Genomic DNA, 19,969 nt, shown 5'->3' with positions numbered 1-19,969 from the left:
CCCTGGATTAACAAATTGGCACCCTACCTGGTATTGTGAAGTATAAGAAATGCAGGAAAGAGAGGATCATTGAGTTTTTGACATGGTCTTGTGTTTTGGAAATGGCCATGGACAATGTGAAGCAGATTTGCTGGTTGCCTGAACAGAGACTCCATGAGGCCATGAGGATGAACCTTGGCTTGCAGTGGAGACCTAGTGGAGATGCTGGGACCATGACATGGCTGCTAAGGAAAGTTGTCGGCCCAGGTGAAGTTTTCCAGTAGTGTGAGTAGCCTAGCTGGAGGGGTGGAATCAGAATACTGAATATTTGTTGCTAGTTAGAATTATCAGACATGGAGACTTGTCACTGGTTAGAGTTGTTGGACTTGGAGCTACAGAGTTTGGTGTTTGCCCTGTTTAAACCATGTATTTCTTAAGTATTTCTTTATTATACTCAATGCCATCTTTTGCAGTGTGAATGTTTATTCTATGTGATTGTGGGTTTTGGGGGGATTTTTTTGGTATTATGGCTCAGTTAAAAGATCTTGGACTATGGGGATGTATGAACATCATTTGAATTGATTTAAAAAAAACTATGGGGACTTTTAAAGTTAGATGAATGCATTGCAGTTTACATCATGGATGGCTATCAGTTTATGGGGGACAGGGGAGGACTGTGGTAGTTTTATTCAGGTGTCCCCCATAAACTTAGGTGTTATGAATGCTAGGTTCCCAACTGATAGAGATTTGGGAACTAACCCCTCCTTGAAGGGAGTGTATTGTTGGGGGCGGGCTCATGGGTCTGATAGCCAGTTACCCCATGCCAATGCTTGGCACACTCTCCTGTTGCTGTGGTCCACTTTATGTTGGCCAGGGGGTGATGTCCACCCTCTGCTCATGCCATCATTTTCCCTTGCCATCATGAAGCTTCCCCTTGAGCCTGTAAGCCAAAGTAAACCTCTTTTTCCCACAAGCTTCTCTTGGTTGGGGGATTTCTACCAGCACTGCTGAACCTGACTGCAACACTATATACCACAGAAAGTATCTTGGAACAGGGCTGGAGAGATGGCTTAGTGGTTAAGGAGAATGCCTGCAAAGCCTAAGGACCCTGTTTGATTCTCCAGGTCCCATGTAAGCCAGATGCATATGGTGAAGCATGCATCTGGAGTTCATTTGCAGTGGCTAGAGGCCTTGGCATGCCCATTCTCACTGTCTCTCTTGCTTTCTCTCTCTCTCTCTCTCTCTCTAATAAAACTAAGAAGATTCTTGAAATAGACCACTATGTGACAAAAAACCTTGCTGAGGAGAACCAAGGGACTTCATCATTTTAGAATACCCAACTGAGGCACAAGACATGAGTGAGGCCAACTTGCACATTCCAAGTTTCTAGTTCAATGGAACCATATGAATGACCCCATTGAATACCATGTGGTGCAGAACCACACAGTTGATAACTGATCAGCATTGTTTCAAGACACTTAGTTATTATGGGGTGACTTGTATCTCAGTAATTGGTAACTGATACATATAACACTATGCATTGTAGCCACTCATACGTGTGCCCAGTTACCCGTGGCAAGTTGTATTTTCTAAAGATCATAGTAGCATTCTCTCTATTGCCGTGTGCATGCTGTCACTCACCTTTACAAAGTGGAGTCCAATTTATCTGCTCTTGAATTTGGAGTGGCCAGAGTGATTAGCTTGTGAGCCCAAAGTGTAGAGGAGATACTCCATGGATTCCACCGCTGGATCAAGAAATCATGCTGCTTCTACCCTGGTATCCTCAGTGCTTTTTCTACTCTTTTTGAATACAGCAACCATGTTGCATTGGAGAGACCATGTGTAGATGTTCTGTTCAATAGCAGCAGCCAAGGCAGTTAATTATTTCACTCCAGGGACCAGAAATTGAAGTGAGAAAACTTCCAGATTTTGATCTGTTCCAGCCACCGAGGTCTTCCCAAAGGAGAAAAGATAGTACATGGTGTTAATCACCCCTAAAGTTCTTGACTAAATGAATATGACCTGAGCAACCCTTGTAGTGCTAGTAAATCATGAATTTAGAAGCCTGCCCACCTCCAGGGAGCCACGTCTGAATCTCTGACCAACTAAGATCCAAGTTAAAAGGTTATTATTTTATGTCACAAAGTCTAGTGCAGTTTGCTCTTCAGAAACAGCTAGAATGCTTCCCCACCAGACGCCGGGCTCCTGAAAGTCATGGACAGGTTTAGCCGCATTTGTGTCCCCAGTTTGTAGCATGAAGAAGTTGAAAACCTGTCTGATTGTGCTTGGAGCTTTAATGTCGGCTAACTGTTGTGTGTTGTTAAACTTTATACAATCATAGAAACCTTCACTTTTGGCCTGGAATAGTACAGGAAAAAAAAAGTATATATATGGTGTGTTTATCTTGCCATGCTTTCAGAATTCGCACAAAACCAGTCCTGTCATTTTCTGTTCTTCACTGTATGAAATCCTATGGATGAAATTCGACCAAGCAAATGAAATAGGGAAAAATGTTTACTAACAAGGAAAATAAATTCAATTCAGTTGGTGCCGGTAATTTGTTGACCTGTATTCCAAATCGTTCAACCCATGTTCATCTGTTCCATCTCACATGAAGGAAAATATTTCTAAATGTATGGTGTGTTCCGTTTTCTCTCTCCTCTCAAATCAAAATTAATACCAAAATGCTGCTCAACACAATTCCTCAGCTTCCTGGCTCAATAAAATGTCTATAACACTGAAACATTCTTTTAAAAATATGTCTTAAAACCCAGTCTATGGTAAAATGCCTTTCCTTTAGGAGCACAGTAATTTTTTCAGTTTGTGTCAGGAAATGAGGTACTCAGGTGAATTTTCCAGATAGCCTCGTCCTCCTCCAAGGATTTTAAAAGCCTATAAATTCTCTACCACATGAGGTTGGTCACCCCACAGTACCTTGACTGAATGCATAAGACCTGACCAATCCTTGTAGTGTTAGTAAATCATGGGATTAGAAGGTTCCAATCTTAAATTGCATAAAGCCTAATGGTTGTATACCCAGACCCTAAGGACCCATTGGAGCAAATCTCACCAAGAATTTATCCATGGAAAGCAGTCCAAGCTCCATGCCCTTCCTCCCGGCTTTAACAATACTTGTTAGAGCCATGGATTGTACAGGACTCGTTCCATGGCCCAAAGTTGGAGAGTTCCTTTTACTTTTTGGCAGACCAACAGTGGGAGAGTCAAATCTCAGGTCACACCAATCCAGATAATGGAAACAGTGCTACCTCAGTTTCCTGAGAGATATGGGGGATAGGTTCTTCTTTGTACAGATCTGATGCATGTCTACTCTTACCATGACTCACCTAGTCAGGTTCTTATTGACACCATTATGCATTTGGTTCTCAACTTGCTGTCAATTCATTTATTCATTTGTACATCAACCTTTGCAACACTTATTAATAATCCTATATATTGAGCCCAGATTAATGCTGAGATAAAGTAATGAACAACTCAAATCCTCTCATTGTAGAAAACCTGTAGTCTAGTAAAGAGAGGAAAGAAAAATAAAAGTGATTCAAAACCAGCCAAGCTTGGGCTGGAGAGATGACTCAGAAGTTAAAGTTGCTTGCCTGAAAAGCCCAACTACCTCGGTTTGATTCCTCAGTACCCACATAAAGCCAGATGCACAAAGTGACATATATATATATCTAGAGTTCATTTGCAATGGCTAGAGACCTTGGTGTGCCCATTCTAATTCATTCTCTCTCCTTGCCAATAAATAAATAGCAAATGTTGATAAGATACAACCTTTGGGCTAAGACAGGCCTGACTCCTATTTTTTATATATAGAATTTTAGAGGGACATAGAAGCAAGCATCTGCTTACACATTACCTGTGGCTGCTTTAAAGGTGTAACTGTAGATTTAAATTGCTGCATTAAAGACCCTGTGATGCATAGAGTCAAAGGAATTTATTAGCGCAACACAAACTTTGCAAGCAGGCACCTTTAACCACTGGGCCATCGCCCCAGCCCTTGTTTTTTATGCACAAGGTGTACTGACAGCTGCATAGTAGCATGATGTGTACAATCATAGGGAAATGTTCCAAGGAAGAGACAGAGAACCTGGGTGGGGGGTGATTCTTCCACAAAGGGATAAGTTGGAGATAATGAGTCAGTATAAAAGCAGTGGCTACAAGTACTGAGAGGAACCAAAGGACTCAAGGAGACTGAGTAAGCAATGAACATTTCATGGCAGAAAAGTTTGGTGACCAGACTTTTCTGGTCAAATATGTCCCTGAAGACATGTGCCAGAACCATCACTTGCCTAAGAAGTTCATAAAGAAAAAATCTCTGATTGGCCTTTTTTATAATGATATTGTTCATTAGAAGCCAGTAAAATGAGTGGAGCAGGTGACTTTGGTGTTCATCACAAAAACAATTTATTTCCCCTTTTCTTTCACTTTGTGTAGAGTGGTAGTTACCCCAGTCTTTGTACCCAGACAGACATGGATGAAAGTAGCTCTGTGTCCTTGGAAAAGTGATACATCTTAAAAAAATGTTTTCAGTTAGGGGCTGAAGAGATGGTCCAGTGGTTAAGGCACCTGCTTGCTAACCTTGATGACCTGAGTTCGATACCCCAGTACCCACATAAAGCCAGATACAGCAAGCAGCCCATGCATATGGAATTCTTGTGCAATGGCTGGAGGACTTGGCACATCCATTCCCTCTCTCTCTCTCTCTCTCTCACAAATAAATAAATATTCTTTTTTAAATTGAGTTAATTTGCATTTTCACTTTAATCATAAAATTATGGGATTCATGATGACATTTTCCTATATGTGTATCATGTACTTTTTTTAAAATTTAATTTATTAGTTTTCTTTTCAGCAAATACAGGCCATTTGGTACCATTGTTTAGGTTCATCCATGATCTACCCCTCCCAATGGACCCTCCTTGTTGATGTAACTGGGTCGTGCATTGTGGAGTTAGTCCACAGTTATTGGTCTGATAAATGTCTCTGCATATCATGACCCAACATGTGTCTCTGACATTATTTCCACCCCCTCTTCCGCAAAATTTCCCTGATCCATGTTGGGTTCATTTTTGATCTGCTTCAGTGCTGAGGTGTTGGGGGCCTCTGAGGCTCTGGCTCTCTGATTTGGTAGGAGTTGATTTTTCTCTGTGTTGGTCTCCTTCCCCTTTGTGCTGGTATCCAGTTCATCAGGAAAACAGCACCCTTGCTTGTTTCGCCAATTGTCTTTAGTTTCAGTTGGGCCCCTTTTGAGGTATGTTGGGGCAGCTATCTCCTTAGTATCTGCATCTATCTGAAAAAGAGAAGCAGATTCTCCAATGGAGAGTAAGTTAGCACCCGGAAAATTTAGATAACAATACCCCATGATTGATGCTAGCTTGATATTGGAGAGTGCTTATATTTGGATATGGTTCTGACTTGTTTCCCAGCTCCAGCTATGGGTCTCGTACCACTGAGGGGATCATTTAGCCAAATCAAGAGCAGTTGGTTCCCCACCATGGCTGTGTGCCACTATTGCACTTGTGTGGGCATCATACCAGGTTATTTGTTGCTAATTAGGTTAGACCATGAGTTGCTTGGACAGATATTGGTCATTTCCCCCAGTCGCCCATGTAGCACCTTCTGGCACTAGACATGCTGACTGTCTGGTAACTGACTCTCTCCTGGTTTCCAGCCATGCCATTCCATTTCATGTGTCAGCTGAGTATGGAGTCTTCAGCAATAGGGTCTTACCACTGACCTTTGATGGGTCATCAAGTACTCTGACAAAAGTCTGTCATTCTTTTAGGAAACCTTGTAGGTTTCTCTGATCAAAAGCTCATTGTGGATGATAGCCCCATGCTGGTAGTGGGGTTTACAGGTCAGTGCCCACTAAGAAAATGAGGAAAAACATAACTAATATACAAGAGTTAGAGAGGAGAGAGAGGGGGGAGGGGGAGAGGGAGGGAGGCAAGATGTAGAAGATTTAGGTTAGTCTTGATCCTACCCTCTCCAGTGTCTTGTGGTTCAGGTGTTTCCTGTAAGTGTCTAGTGAAGGTTCAGCCATTTGGTCTGCCTTTTAGGAAGTACAATTTTATGGTATCATTGCCATTTGGGTCCAGATTAGTGTTTCCCACCCCTTCGATGCCCTACCCCCCTCCCCATTCATCTAGTGTCTAGTCCATGAGGTGCTTGCTGGGTATGTAAGGCATCTTGGGTAGATTCAGGTTAGGTGTTGTAGATGAGTGAGACTATATGTCAATTTTTTTTCTGTGATTGGGTAAGTTCACTGAGAATGATCTGTTCCAGGTTCAACCATTTTTCCTCAAATTTCTTTGTGTCATTTTTTCTTACTGCTGTATAGAATTCCATTGTGTAGATATACCACATCTTAGTTATCCATTCTTCTAGTGATGGACATCTGGGTTGATTCCAGCTTTTAGCTATTACGAATTGAGCCGCTACAAACATGGTTGAGCAAATCTCTCTGGCCTGTGGTTTGAAGGTTTTAGGGTAGATGCCCAGTAAGGGTATAACTGGGTCTGTTGGTATCTCTATAGTCAGCTTTTTCAGGAGTCTCCATATTGCTTTCTAAAGTGGTTGTACCATCCTACATTCCAAAAATATGGAACACTTCACGAATTTGCATGTCATCCTTGCGCAGGGGCCATGCTAATCTTCTCTGTATCGTTCCAATTTTAGTATATGTGCTGCCGAAGTGAGCACTATCATGTACTTTTGATTATATTCACTCTTCTTTTTTGTCTGCAATCCTGGCAAGTTCCCTTTCTTCCCACAAATAGTCCCACTTCTATTTTCATATTATACACATCACAATGAGAGAGAGAGAGAGAGAGAGAGAGATACAGATGAACTGAGATCTACAAATGAGAGAAATCATACAATATTTGTGTTTCTGAGTCTAGAGTATTTTTGTTTGTTTGTTTGTTCTCGTTTTTTGAGATAGGGTCTCACTCTAGACCAAGGTGACCTGAAATTCAGTATGTTGTCTCAGGGTGGCGTTGAACTCATGATGATCCTTCTACCTCTGCCTCCTGAACGCTGGGATTAAAGGTGTGCACCACCACACCTGGCTTAATAGTATGTTTGTTTAACATGGTGATCCTCAGTTACATTCATTCCCTTGCAAATGACATAATTCCATTCTTCTTTATGGCTGAATAAGATTCTATTGTGTATGCATCCCACATTTTCACTATCATTTCATCTGTTGATGGACAGCCTAGGCTGAATCCATTAACTGACTTGTGCATAGCACTGCAATAAACAGGGATGTGCAGGTACCTCTGGGATGTGCTGACTTAAAACTCAGCAGGTACATACCTATGTGGTGGAACTCTGTCCTTTGGGCATGACATGGCCACTGTCAGCTTGAAACCAGAATGACTGTGACTACCCCCACATAACCCCCACAAGATTCCCTCATGGAAGCAGCAGATAGCTCAGAAAAATCACAAAGAGGACTCAGGAGGAAGTTATGAGGCAGCCCACATGGCTCCTCCTTCCCTGAGAATCTGTAAATGATTAGCAATGGCGGGGGGAAGGATGGGAGGGGGGATTCCTCTCCAGTTATGTCACCTGTCAGTCCTCCATGCTCTTGTAAGTAACCCCAATTAACTCACTGTTGATTTTTTTTTGTTTTTTTTGTTTTGTTTTGTTTTCTATTTTGGACTTGGGTAAAATGGTTTCTTTGGTTTGTTGTTGTTGTCTTATCTGGAGTGAACAGATTTTTTTTCATGCTTCCCTAGGAAAAGTCGTACAACAAACTAGGGATGGTATGCTTGGGTCATATAATAGTTCTAATTTTCACTTACTGAGGAGCCTCCATACAAATTTTCATAATGGCTGTATTAATCTAATTTCTCACTGAAGGATTAATAGCCGTCTCTGAAAATTAAATGGAACTAAAGAGTTAATGGCTATCTCTAAAGCTCGTGGGCAATAAAGAAGTTTGGCACCCTTCCATGATTGATGTACTCCCCTTAATCTAGATGGCCTTGAAGGACCAGAGACCATCTGAGTATCATCCCTTAGACATTCCTGGCTAAAGAAACCTATTCGGAACAAAGACACTAACAGCTACAATTTTCTTATCAACTCCACCTGGTCTAGTCTGTTTTTCTTAGGATCTTCCTTATAAACTTACACCGTAGCCTGGCTCAATGCTTCAGCCTTCACCCTGCAAGAAAGCTGAGGCCCCTTGCTGATTTTTCTAAATAAATCAGTCTTGTTGGTAGAGATCAAATCTGGTGTTCTCTTTTGCTGCTCTCTTACACCTGCCTTACATTTCTGGTGCCGTGACTCGGATACCCCTCCAGGGCTTTCAGACTGCACACCCATGCCGCTCTTCCTCTCTCCTTCTCTCCCGCTCCCTGCCAATGTTTCACTCTCTCAGGAATAGAAAAACTCACTGTGCACACTACTCTGAACTAAACAGCGACCTGAAATCTTCAGTCTTTCCAGCTTGATACCTGCGGGCTTCTTCCTTTTCTTCTTTTTACCCTCTCCCACTGGACTTCTGAACTCCACACTGAGAGGCCTCTCACCATGTGATCCACTGCATCCATACCTTCATCAAATTACAACGTCAGGACAAGGTATTCGTTCTTGGTCTGTGTCGGAGGGGCCCCATCCTAGACCTTAGAAACTCCAGGAGTTTCTCCCTTTTTGGTCCGTGCATGATCAGAGCCTCTGGGAGCCTCCCACGTGTCATCCCACCAGACACCCCAAGCCTTATGAGTGTGGGAACACTCCCTCCTAAGCCTTGGGTTTCATTTTCTGTCCCTAAGACTGGGAGATGTCCTTGGTGGTGGGATTGTCCACCCTAATCCTTGTCCTCCAAAATGGGCTCTAAATTATTTGTTCTAAAAATCACTCCATTGGCATGTCTCAAGGCTAATTTAAAGGAGCCTGAACTTTCTGAGCTCCTGCCTGCCAAATTACTCTAATGTCTATTCAAATTTGGCCACAGTATTCCTTAGATAATGGCCACTGCTGGCCTAAATTTGGTACTTTGATTTTAATAATCTTCTCGGTCTTGGTAACTACCTCAGAAGACATAACAAGTCGTCCAAGGTTCCTGCCTTCAGTACTTCTTTGTCCTAAGTTTCCCGCCCCCCCCCCTTACTTCTTGTTCCTATTACCAAATTCTCCTCTGTCACCAAAACTCCCCTAAAATCCTGCCCCTTCTAAAACTCTACCACACACACACAGTTCTGCCATCTGGCTCTCACTTTCCAGGGTCTCTTCCTTTCACCCTCAATGCAAGACATCTCACAAACCAAATACAAACTCTACCCTCTTAAAGAAACTCCTGTCTTTACTGGGGCCTCTTTAACTTATACTACATATGGATATCAAATTTTTCTCTTGCTAAAAGTTAAAGTCACTGAGCAGCTTCTAGGGTTTTTCCTTTCTTTGCCCTTTCCCCCTTCTTTTCATTACAAGCCACCAAAGGAAAAGAAAAAAAGTCAACTTAAAATTCAAACCACTGGCTGCTTCCCTGTTAAGATTAATTCCTCACCAATTTAAAATATAACTAAAATCTTAAAAGGATGTCTCTCCATGTTTCATGTTGTTATGTCTAATGTTGGCCAACCATGTCATGTCATGTGTTCTATATTTCATGTAGTCTGTCCTTATGTATAATTTAATTTATGAATATTAATTGTTCCAATGCTTATGGTCATTAAATGTTCTGATGCTCATAAATTTTAAGATGATGTTAAACTACTAAAACCAGGTTTACAATATATTACCATAATTAACCTCTATGTTTTTGACAATGTGCTTGTTTATGCTTATTATAATAATAGACATATTTGTATACCAAATTCTAATCTTACTTCTACAGAAAAAAAATGTTTTTGGTCAAGAAAAGTCTTTATAAGGTAAAAGTCTGTTGAAAGTTATGTTATTAAATGGATATGAAAATGATATAAAAATCTTAAGACAATTAAACTGAAAAAGGGTTGTATTGACTATGATAAAATGGGTTAACTTAAAAGTTTTCAGTCTTCATATATTTTCTCACCTTAATTGTTCATATAGTTCAGACATTACTCTTTGTAATAAGTTGATAAATTTATTTATATTGTCATGTCTTAAATCAAGTTAAATTGAGCTATACCTATATTTCCTACAGGTAAAACTCTGACTACTGAAAAAAATCTAAATGTTTAACAAACTCAAGATTCATTTTTCATGAGTTTGTTTGTTTATTTAAACCACACCTAAATGTCACATAAAAGTCAAAAATATAAAATTAATATAACTGACCTTCTAAATATTAAAAAAGAGGGGCCCCTAGGGGAACTACTGACCCAGGGAAATGGGAAGAAAGACAATCAAAATGCAGATAGTTTATTTATAATTAACCATAGGGACAAAAAAAAAAAGTCCATACAAATGAAAGTTAGAAAAAAATTTAACAAGCAGAAGTTAGAAGAAAAACTTAAATGGTCATATTAAAAGTCTTATGGCAAGAAAGTTTCTGTTGGTAATTATGAGATGAACTGACTAAGGAAGATCAACTGGGGAGGAGACTTTAAATGTAAATAAATGTTTGATGAAAAAGATTGTTACAGAACAGTTACATAGATTGTAAGGAAAAAGTATGTAGATGAAGGTATTAGTAAACTTAAACAGAAAGTTAAAGACAAACTTGATTACATCTCAAAGCACTTGATCAGATTGCAGACCCTTTGAGATATATAAAATGACTGTTAGCCTAGGGCTTACCTCAGACTAATAAAGGATTGTTCTGGCTGGTAACAGGATGCTGTAGTGTTCAGGTGGTAAACTTACAAACTTCAACTCATTGCTATTAATCTGGTCATGAAAATGGTTCTGAAAGACTCACTTTAAAGTTTTCAACCAAGTTTACTACGTTCCTCTATTGGTCAACTTTTTACTATTTAATAAGATTATCATATCTAAAACACAAACAAAAAAAAACTGTAACCTTAAGATGGTTCCTGTCCTGTTCATGCTGTTTTACTGGATGATTATCACTTGATTATAGATTATTGTTTAAGTCTTATAAAAGGTGGTTCAGTCATTGTAACTTTGTTCTTAAGGAAACTGTGGAAACTCCTCCTGTCCTAGGAAAGCCTGCAATATACACACAATGTTAATATAGTTTGTCTATGCTTCATATATTCTCCCATTTGTAAATATTGACTTATATTAAAATATGGTTCAATCATTAAAGGTAATTGATGAAAAAAATCACCTTATGTCTATCATAATATCTCTAACATATGTTAAAATCATACTAATTTAGCTCAAAAATGACCAAGTTTGGCTTGATTCTTAAGCTATGTATACTCAGTCTCAATCAAGGTTTTAATTAAATAATTGTCTCATTTCTTGTTTCTTAAGTTCATTGCTTATATATGTTGATACTTAAGACATGTTCCTTGATCTAGAAAAATTATCTTAAATGCTGCTGTTCTGCTTCCAGTTTGTGGGGTAATTGGCATCCACACAGGTATCTAAACTAATCAAAAATGTTACCAAATACAAATGCCAAAAATTTATGCTGTCTCACTTGACATATACTTATAACTATTACACATTTTAAAAATAAGATGTGGGGCTGGAGAGATGGCTTAGCGGTTAAGCACTTGCCTGTGAAGCCTAAGGACCCCAGTTCAAGGCTCGGTTCCCCAGGTCCCACGTTAGCCAGATGCACAAGGGGGCGCACGCGTCTGGAGTTCGTTTGCAGAGGCTGGAAGCCCTGGCGCGCCCATTCTCTCTCTCTTCCTCTATCTGTCTTTCTCTCTGTGTCTGTCGCTCTCAAATAAATAAATAAAAATAAAATAAAAATAAAAATAAAAATAAGATGTGCCTACCTTATAAAAGGTTGTTTCTCTGTATTCCTCTTGCCTTAATTGTTTACATAGTTCAAGCACTTCTCTAGAATAAGGTGATAAATTTATTTATAATGTCAAACCTCATATTATGATAAAAGAGAAGTTAAAGGCCTCTGGCACAAATTATGTCTTGTAGTGTAATAAACTTTCATGCTAATTATGTCACATACTACATAGCCCTTTGTACTAACACTATAGTTTTTGTACTGTTTCAAGGTCATAGTTTTTATTACAGCTTCTGACCAGTACTAACATTATCCTATGTTTCTTCTTAACTCCACAAAACAGCTACAGTTATCTCTCTACTAATTAACCATTTTCTCAGGCTTTGGAAGAGATTCCCCTGGGTTCAAACTGATGTAAAAATAGACTGATTCTCCATTCTGTCTCTGGTGCCAGTTCTGTAAGCTTTAGTTTCCATATCAATATCAAAGTTAACAGGATCAAGATATTTTAACTAGTTTTGTTTATTTTTTTAAACTCTTATCTGAATGTGACATAAAAATCAAAGCTAATGGGGCTGGAGAGATGGCTTAGCGGTTAAGCGCTTGCCTGTGAAGCCTAAGGACCCCAGTTCGAGGCTCGGTTCCCCAGGTCCCACGTTAGCCAGATGCACAGGGGGCGCATGCATCTGGAGTTTGTTTGCAGAGGCTGGAAGCCCTGGCGCGCCCATTCTCTCTCTCTCCCTCTATCTGTCTTTCTCTCTGTGTCTGTCGCTCTCAAATTAAAAAAAAAAAAAAAAAAAACTTTAAAAAAAAAATCAAAGCTAAGTCTTTATTTTGTTACATAGGACACGTGTTTGCAACAGTAGTTTTCTTTTTTAAATATTTTTTAATTAATCTATTTTTATTGACAACTTTCGTGATTGTAAACAATATCCCATGGTAATTCCCTCCCTACCCCGACTTTCCCATTTGAAACTCCACTCTCCATCATATCCCCTCCCCATATCAATCAGTCTCTCTTTTATTTTGATGTCATGATCTTTTCCTCCTCTTATGATGGTCTTGTGTAGGTAGTGTCAGGCACTGTGAGGTCATGGATATCCAGGCCATTTTGTGTCTGGAGGAGCATGTTGTAAGGAGTCCTACCCTTCCTTTGGCTCTTACATTCTTTCTGCCACCTCTTCCACAATGGACCCTGAGCCTTGGAAGGTGTGATAGATACTGCACTGCTAAACACTCCTCTTTCACTTCTTCCCAGCACCATGATGTCTTCTGAGTCATCCCAAGGTCACTGCTATCTGAAAAAAAAAAAGGTTCTCTACCAAAAATGAAAGTAGCATTAATATATGGGTATGAACATTAAAAGAAGTGCTTATTGGACAGTTTGATGAGTATAGTATATATATGTAGCCAGACAGCAGCAAACCTTACACCCCTAGGGCTTATGAATACTCCTGTTGTAGGTTTTCAGTATCAGGGATGTATTCCCTCCCATGGTGCAGGCCTCTAGTACAATTAGAGGGCAGTTGGTTTCCACCATGACAGACATACCACCATTGTACCCATTGGCTCATTTGGTCCGGCTGGCAAAATATAAGGCTTGCAGTGTCCACTGTTAAATATCTTCACTGGTGATTTCTCTCTCTCCCATAGAACTGCATGCAAAACGGTTTCTTCCAGCTTTTGGTCAGCTGGTCTACAGGGAGGATGTTATCAGCTCAGTTCCAGCAGAACTTTTCAGTGGCCTTGCAGCCTAAGTATGTGGAGTCTTCAGCAAAAGGGTTTTACCATATATTCCTGGTGGAAAACCAAGGGCCTTGGAAATGGTCTGTAATGTTTGGGGGGCATCAGGGACCTCCCTAGCCAACAACTCACTGGAAGGTATCCTATCCCTGGCACTTAAAATTTTCTAGTAACAATCTATGGCTCCTGAGTGTGCCATTGTCCAAAAAAGTAGGTTTCCATATGATTTATTTATATTCTCTTAGAGAGTTTGATTAGCCCTCCCTCCAACTTTCCTTTACTCAATCTCTTACCCTGATCTCACTTAGACATTTTTAGTATTTTTATTATTATTATTTATTTATTTGAGAGAGAAAGGCACAAGGGGGGCAGGAGAGAGAATGGGCATGTGAGGGCCTTCAGCCACTGCAAACGAACTCCAGACGCATGTGCCATCTTGTGCATCTGGCTTATGTGGGTCCTGAGGAATCTAACCGAGGTCCTTTGGCTTTGCAGGCAAACACCTTGATTGCTAAGCCACCTCTCCAGCCCAATAATAGGTTGCTGAAATGTTATATTCTGATATGTTTTCCTATTGGGTAAGACTTACTTATTTGCTATAAACTTATTCTAGTAAATAAAACTGAGTCTAATTATATAAAATATATTTTGTTATGCTATATAACCAGTTTAATTCTATAAAACACAATTTCATTATGTTTATAAAATAAACAACTGATAATAACAAATTATCAAGACTAATCAAAGTTTTAGCCTTCCCAGCCTAACATACTTTCATTAGTTCTCCTAAAATAAGACTTTTTGATCTTTTGACCAACTAAGTAAAGACTATAAACCTTCTATATTAAAGACTTAACACACACACACACACAAAACCCTTTAAGACTAAATTTCAAAATTAGTTAATTTCTTAATCTCTATCATATCTGAATTTAAAATAAATTAATATATTTAAAATATTATTTCAATACTAATCTCTTACACTTCCTACCATACCTAAACCAAATTTTTATATTTCCACAAATTCCAATTATCCTCCCATCCAAGTTAAAAACTCCTTCCTTACCCATCCTCAATATTATTATTTTTTCTACCTTAAATATAATGTCCAGGTCACCTGTAAATGTCATGTCACATTCAAGAAAACTCTTGCATGAATAACTAGGTCATAATGGCTACTAGATTTGACATGATCTAGGCATTTCTTTGCTAATGGCTCTGATAACTATCACTCTCCTGAAGAACTGACTCCTTGCCTGTTCATAAGATCAATGAAGGATAATATCTATTGTGGTGGTTTGATTCAGGTGTCCCCCATAAACTTAGGTGTTCTGAATTCTAGGTTCCCAGCTGATAGAGATTTGGGAACTAACACCTCCAGGAGGTAGTGCATTGTTGGGGATAGCTCCCCCTATGCTCGTGTTTTTTACACTCTCCTGTTGCTTTGTTCCACCTTGTGTTGGTCAGGGGGTGGTGTCCACCCTCTACTAATTTCATCATTTTCTCTGCTGTCATGGAGCTTCCACCTCGAGCCTGTAAGCCAAAATAAACCTCTTTTTCCCACAAGCTGTATTGGTGGGGTGATTTCTTTTTTTTTTTTAATTTTTTAAAATTTATTTATTTGAGAGCGACAGACACAGAGAGAAAGACAGGTAGAGGGAAAGAGAGAGAATGGGCACGGCAGGGCTTCCAGCCTCTGCAAACGAACTCCAGACGCGTGCACCCCCTTGTGCATCTGGCTAACGTGGGACCTGGGGAACCAAGCCTCGAACTGGGGTCCTTAGGCTTCACAGGCAAGCCATTTCTCCAGCCCGGGTGATTTCTTTTTATTAATTAATTTTTTTTTCGAGGTAGGGTCTCACTCTAGTTCAGGCTGACCTGGAATTCACTATGTAGTCTCAGGGTGGCCTCGAATTCATTGTGATCCTCCTACCTCTGCCTCCCAAGTGCTGGGATTAACGATGTGCACCACCACGCCTGGCTTTTTTTTTTTTTTTTTTTTTTTTTTGGTTGGAGGATTTCTACTAGCAATGCAAACCTGAATGCAGCAGTAAAGTGGTACAGGAGTGGAGTGGCTGCTAGACACCTGACTGTGTGGCTTTGGCCTTTGGGAGCTGATTTTCAAGAGGAATGTGGAAGGATTTGAAACCTTGGCATAAGAGACACCTTGCAGTGCTGTAAGTACAGCTTGATGGACGATTCTGGTCAGAGTTGAAAGACCTGAATGCAGTAAGAAGTATGGACTGTGACATTTGGCTTATGAGGGTGAGAAAGAGCTTTGTTTGGCCTGGGCTAGCAGTTTGTGTGAGAAGCTTGCTGTTATGCCCATGTCCTGAGAAGTTGTGCAGAGTTGCTTTGCATAGAAATGAACTGGTGTGAGTAAAGGGATATAACACATTAAAAAAAATATTTGGGTGAACTGCTGCTCATTCAGCTGCAATTGAAAGATTACAACCTTTGAGATTGGGCCAGCTGACCTGCACTGGGGCAACAAGAAGAATGTAAACTTTTTTTGAAGGGGCCTGAATATTCAAGGAGTGACCTGTTCTTCAAAATCTGATTTATTCCCCCCTGGGTTAACAAAGTGGCACCATACCTGGTATTGTGGAGTATAAGAAATGCAGGAAGCCAGGGTCATTGAGTTTGCAACACCGTCTTGTGTTTTGGAAATGGCCATGGGCAGTGTGAAGCTGGTTTTCTGGATGCCTGCATGGAGACCCATGGGGCCATGAGGATGAACTGTGGGTTGCAGTGAAGACCCAGTGGAGATGCTGGGTCTATGAGATGGCTGCCGAGGAGAGCTGCCAGCCCTGTATGAAGCTTTCCAGGACTATGAGTAGCCTTGCTGGAGACAAAGAATTAGAACTCCAGAGAATTGTTGCTGGTTAGATTTATCAGACTTGGAGATTTGTCACTGACTAGAGTTTTTGGACTTAAAGCTACATAGTTTGATGTTTGTCCTGGATGTTTTAAATCTTATATGGGCTAAATATGTCTTTTTTATCCCCATTGCTATCTTTTGCAGTGTGAGTGTTTATTCTGTGCCTTTATGGGTTTGGGGGGGATTTTTTTCTTGGTATTATGGCTCAGTTAAAAGACCTTGGATTATGTGGATGTATGAACATCATTGGAATTGATAAAAACTATGGGGACTTTTAAAGTTGGATCGATACATTGGATTTTACATTATGTATGGTTATCAGTTTGGGGGGCAGGGGTGGAATGTGGTGGTTTGATTCACGCATCCCCCATAAACCTAAGTGTTCTGAATTCTAGGTCACCACCTGATGGAGATTTGGAAATTAAAATCTCCAGGAGGCAATGTATTGTTGGGGTGGGCTTATGGGTGTTATAGCCAGCTCCTCCTTTGCTAGTGTCTGGCACACTCTCCTGTTGCTATGGTCTACCTTAAGTTGGCCAGGAGGCGATGTCCACCCTCTGCTCATATTGTCATTTTCCCTGCCATCATGGAGCTAACCCTCAAGCCTTTAAGCCAAAATAAACCTCTTTTTTTCCACAACCTGCTCTTGATTGGGTGATTTCTACCAGCAATGTGAACCTGACTGCAACACCTACTATGTACACAAATCGCAAAATAGATTTTGGCAAATAGAAAATTAAAAGCTAAAACTCCCCAAAGCAACACCTGTGAATAAGACTTCAATGATGGACTCCAATGATTGTGGAGCTGTAAATGTTACCAATCCAAAGCCAATAATATTTGGGGCTGTATTAGCCTTTCTAATGGCCAATAATATTATTTCCCTACATGTGACCTGACATCTTTCTGTGACCAACTAAAATATTTATTGCTATAAGTTAAAAAAAATCTCACAGCTCTACTCCTTTCAAGTTAAACCTATCCTGTCTTTGACCTGTACTTTATTCCCCTGATTATGATAATGTTCACCCTCTCTTCTGATCCTTGCACACTCAGATGCCTCACTGAATTACTCCTGGACAGAATACAGGCCTTCACTGCACATTGTGTCACTGAATTCTTCATGGCCACTGAATATCCAACTTCCACAGGATGGCATGGGACACCCCAAGAGATCTACTGCCCCCCCCAGATTGAAGTAGTTGGAGAGGAGTGTTCGTCCCAAATCCTGGCCCAGGCTATCCTCCCCAAAATGTCCCACTCACCCCCAGTTCTCCCCAATTTCTTTTATCCTTCCAGAGTCTAGACTTAAGGGTTAATATCCATCCCTGAAAACTAATGGAAACTAAAGAGTTAATAGCTATCTCTAAAGCTTGAGGGCAATAAAGAAGTTTGGCACCCTTCCCTGATTGATGTACTCCCCTTAGCCTAGATGGCCTTGAAGGACCAGAGACGGAGTATCCTCCCTTAGACATTCCTGGCTAAAGAAACTTATTCTGAACAAGGACACAAACAGCTACAATTTTCTTATCAACTGCACCTGGTCTAGTCTGTTCTTAGGATCCTCCTTATAAACTTACACCATAGCCTGGCTCAATGCGTCAGCCTTCACCCTGCGAGAAAGCTGAGGCCCCTTGCTGATTTCTCTAAATAAAACAGTCTTGTCTGTAGAAATCAAATGCAGTGTTCTCTTTTGCTTTCCTTTTACACTTTCCTTACACTCACCAAAAATATGCCTTCCTTTTTTGCTGCATCCTCACCAGCACTAGAAATATCCCAATTCAGAGACATTGTACAAGATAACAGGGTAATCATTGCACAAACTATCAATGTCACCAAAAATAAAGAAAAGTCTAAGAAACTGCCAAGGCCAAGAAGAACTTAAGGAAACATGACAACCAATATGACTAAACACAATGCATCATCTTGCGAATGATTCTGAAAACAAAAAGGAACATTAGCAGGAAACCAAGGAAATCTAAATGAGCTGTGCACATTACTTAGTAATAATTTGTAAGTATCCGCCCATTGGTTACAACAATTGTATGAATGGAAGGTGTAACTAACTGGGGTCATTGAGAACAACTTTTCTGTAATTCTAATAGATCATTTTTTTTTTTTCAATGAAGTCACAGGCTTCCAGACCTGGGAAGGGAGTGTCAAGATCCCTATTCCTCCAGACTTCTGTTCTGGAAGTGGAGGCTTTTGCCTCCAGCACAGCCCCAGCCCTCAAGGCTGCTGAGCTCCACAGAGTGGCTCAGGGAAATACTCACGCACCTAGACCACGACCTACAAATCAAAGACTTTTAAGAGGCTGTGAACACAATTATTTCTCTTATGCATCCTCTTGTATAAGTATTTATCCTTCCAGATAATAAGTCTCAGATTTACCAAGGCAGAAAAATCTACTAGAAACATGGTAAATGCTTCTTAGGAACTTTAGGGAGCCTGTTGGTTGGAGTTTGGTAGTGATGACCACTTCCTGTACATTTACAAGTTTCTCCAACTGGCTGCTAAACTAGCTTCCAGCTAAGAAAATGTATTAAAGCATCAATAAAACCATTCTAATAAGCCTTCTGTAACCGAAACCTAATTGAAGCTAAGAAAGAGAGCCAGCACCAAGCACTCCGCAGAAGGCAGGAGAACCGAGGTAGTCCCGCCAGCAGCGCTGCATGGTGCCGTTGCTTTCCGCTTGTATGCGTGGGACAGGCACTAGACTCTCGGTGGACACTCGGGCTCCAGAGGGGATGCCACACCCTGGCATTAAAGCATGTGATTACAGTTCCGTGAGCAGAATGCTCATTGGTCATTGGGACTCAATTCTATTTTCTTAGTCTGAGTTACTATAACAAAGAATCATAAACTGGGTGATTTGTTGTGTCAGTTAGCTTTCCATTAGTGTAAAAACAAACAAAAAAACAAAAAACAACAACTGAAAATCAAGTTAAAAAGAGAAAGGGCTGATTTTTGTTTAATTTGGGAAGTTTCTGTACATGGCTCCATTGCCTATGGGCCTGCATTAAAATAGAATGTCATGGTGAAAGATGTGGTGAAGCCTGCTTACATCAAAGCAGACTAAGTGAAAAAAGTGGAAGAGGAAGAGGAGGGACCAAGGTCTCAGTAGCCCCTTCAAAGGCACCTCCCCAGATCCAAAAGGTTTCACCAGTTCTCAATAATGCCATTAACTGGTGGTCAAGCCTTCAACACGTTTGTTTGGGGGATGGGCAGAATTCAATTCAAACTAGAATATTTATAAACCACAGTTCTGGAGGCCTTCAAGTAAACACTCAGACACTGGCACATTCATGTCTGATAATAGAATGTTTCATGCTGTCTGGAGTGGGCAGCTTCAGAGGAATTTGGGCATAAACCCAGGTGGAAGAAAGTGCATGGAGTATACATTCGTAGACACCAGTTGTGATGCAGAGCAGAGCTCAGCAGAACAGAGCCAGGTTCTTTATTTCAGTCACAGGATGCTTATATAAGGAGTGTACATGAAGGTACATGCTATATAATGCTCCCATCTGCTG

The 19,969-nt window shown here is 40.4% G+C and overlaps 1 non-coding gene across 1 annotated transcript; it reads right to left on the bottom strand.

The window, feature by feature from the left end:
- Positions 1 to 6,592: 6,592 nt before the first annotated feature.
- LOC123464155 lies at positions 6,593 to 6,699 on the bottom strand. The gene has a single exon (XR_006639396.1). It is a non-coding gene; the product is annotated as a U6 spliceosomal RNA (small nuclear RNA).
- Positions 6,700 to 19,969: the final 13,270 nt, after the last annotated feature.

The sequence above is a fragment of the Jaculus jaculus genome, chromosome 10 (assembly GCF_020740685.1).
Source record: "Jaculus jaculus isolate mJacJac1 chromosome 10, mJacJac1.mat.Y.cur, whole genome shotgun sequence".
NCBI lineage: Eukaryota > Metazoa > Chordata > Mammalia > Rodentia > Dipodidae > Jaculus > Jaculus jaculus.
This window is presented reverse-complemented; position numbering and strand designations above follow the sequence as displayed.